The sequence below is a fragment of the Oratosquilla oratoria genome, chromosome 27 (assembly GCF_046742065.1).
Source record: "Oratosquilla oratoria isolate Oo_2021 chromosome 27, ASM4674206v1, whole genome shotgun sequence".
Lineage (NCBI taxonomy): Eukaryota > Metazoa > Arthropoda > Malacostraca > Stomatopoda > Squillidae > Oratosquilla > Oratosquilla oratoria.
This window is the reverse complement of record NC_134803.1, coordinates 55,282,120-55,284,560: the sequence shown is the minus strand read 5'-3', so window position 1 is coordinate 55,284,560 and position 2,441 is coordinate 55,282,120. Positions and strand designations below refer to the sequence as shown.

Here is a 2,441-nt window from a genome sequence, read left to right as displayed (position 1 = left end):
AACAAGGACATGGGCCGGGAGAAGGTATGGGAACAAGTAATGGAGGCAAGTCAATGACTGATATGCGCAGAAAGTCTGGACGAAGTAGTGGATGCGAGACAAGAAGAAAGTCTAGATTTTTAAACCTTAGGCAATAAAAAATGGGCACAGGAAGAGTGGCATGGCGACTTCGGGGGTCTGGGGGCGTGTGTATAGGTGGGTGGGGTGAGTATGCGGGTGGGGTCGGGAGTCGGGGAAGGAAGGCGTTGGGATTTATGAGGACGTTAGTCAAGCCAAGGCCATAACGACGAGAGAGAGTGTATGTGGGTGGCATATCAGGATCTGGACCGCTTGTTGCCCAGTGCCGTGAGGACCGATCGACTGACGTTCATTCGGTCCAATTGGTTGACATTTGTTATCAAAACGGACAAGGTTACCATCTCAAATGAGGAGTTACAAAGACGTAATTTTTCATATCGCCTATGGTAACGATAATGTCTATTATTGTTAATATAATAATAATTATCATTATCTTGATTACTTATTATCAATATTTATCATTGTATATCCATATATGTATATATAAACACGAAAGGCAACTGCAACCTTTCGAAGTGTATATAAAAGAATCCATACCATACATGGCGGTACATGATTATTTTTTTTTCCGTAGACACAGAGTGAAATAACGCTCTGCGGGATTGTTTCACAACGTGGGTTGGGGTGAGTTGAGTTGGCTAGGGACTGTGGGCAGCATCAGATATTTTTTTTTATTATTTTTTTAAACAACTAAAATAAATTCCACACCGTCAAAATGTCATTTTTCTCTAACATATATGCTTTCTTTCTGTCAGTCCACTACTACGGATTTTGAGGCACCTTGTCATAGTTATCATCATCATAATCATCAACATCAACATTTTCCTCACCATCCTCACCATCATAACCATCATTATCATATGCATCATGATAACACAAAATATGTTTTGTCATGTTGCGGTGTTTTCGGTGTGCTGTGTTGTCAAATGGTTCTTTTGGATCAATTGTAAAAATTGGTACCACGTGTAACAAGCTCAGTAATGGTCATACAAATAATAGGAAAAAGAAGTTAACCTAAATAGTTTTTTGTTGTTGGTTTTTTTTACAAGAACGGCTTTAAGAGAGCAAACACATTGGAGAGCTGAATTTGCTGCTGATGTTGGAGATTTTGCAGTTGGGATCACTGTGGGCATTTATTTTATTTTATTTTTTTCTAAAGAAACTACTACACCTTAGGTCGCTGCTCCCGAAACATTCGTCTGCTCCCGAAACATTCGTCTGCTTTTATTTTACTTTATTTATTTTTGTTTCAGCGTGACTTTCATCTTTGATCCCCCACACATACATATTCGATCCCGCATGCAACTTCCTTGACTTCAATTTGGACTTCAGCACTCACTTAACGTTTCCACGAACAGAAACTCCTTGCCATGGACTCAACTGAAGAGGCTCCGATGAGTGATCCTGGAAGGCCGATTTCGCACGGTCAGCGTCGCAAGGCTAGCGAGCGTTTGCCGCCATTCTGGAGTCCAAATTGCACTGGATCCGGAATGCTTACCTGAAGACCCATCGACGTTCTTTTCCTTTGATGTTTTGACCCTTCCGTGGTTACTGACGGCGACGACGACGACGACGACGAGGACGAGGACGACGACTGGAGCTGGTACCCCAAACATTCCCTGGGTTTTCGCTTTCGCCTCCAGATGGATACCACATAACTTCCTTTCATTTTATTTTTCCTCACGCCAACATGTCTGCCTTTCTCTCTCTCTCTCTCTCTCTCCCTCTCTCTCTATTTTTTGTTAACCAATAGCTTGCCTGCCTGCCTAATCGCTTGCATGTTTCACTCAATTTTTTTTTAGTGAGATGATGGACCGCACACATCAATCACTAAATATAATGACACTGACCTTGTTCACTTACTGGGAACCAACGAGTAGTTCCTGTTGATCCCGGCACACAAGACTCGCCACCTCACATGGCCTCACATGCCTTGACACACAGACGCGTGAGCATTGGTTAAGAACAAAGCTTGGGCAAACATGTCTCGGTACACAAACCACTCGGTACCTCGTGCTTTGGTACAAGACATACGTGCCACTGGGTACCTCGTGCTTTGGTACAAGACATACGTGCCGTTTTGAGCCTCAAGTACAAAACATACGTGTTGTTTTGAGCCTCATTACACAAGATAAGAGACAATTTTTTTTATTATTTTTTTTTTATTTTTATTTATTTTTTTTTTAGGAGGGGAGGGGGGTTCGAAAAACACGACCATCCCGCAACTCATTGCATGTGACACAATACATCTCAAACTTTGGTACTCAAGACATACTTCATCCCATGCCTCAGTACACTGTACTTTTTATGCATTAGTAAACAACGAATGCTTCATGCCATGCCTCGGCAAGGGAAACATCCTA

General features: G+C 42.2%; 1 protein-coding gene across 10 annotated transcripts in view; it reads right to left on the bottom strand.

Moving 5' to 3' along the window:
- Window positions 1-1,110: 1,110 nt before the first annotated feature.
- cac (calcium voltage-gated channel subunit cacophony) overlaps window positions 1,111-2,441 on the bottom strand; it is a 775,822-nt gene continuing 774,491 nt past the window's right edge. For all 10 annotated transcript variants that reach the window (XM_076210759.1, XM_076210761.1, XM_076210766.1 and 7 more), the window contains one exon: window positions 1,111-2,441. This exon is cut by the window's right edge and continues 2,230 nt beyond it. The gene's annotated coding sequence lies outside the window, so the exon portion shown is untranslated.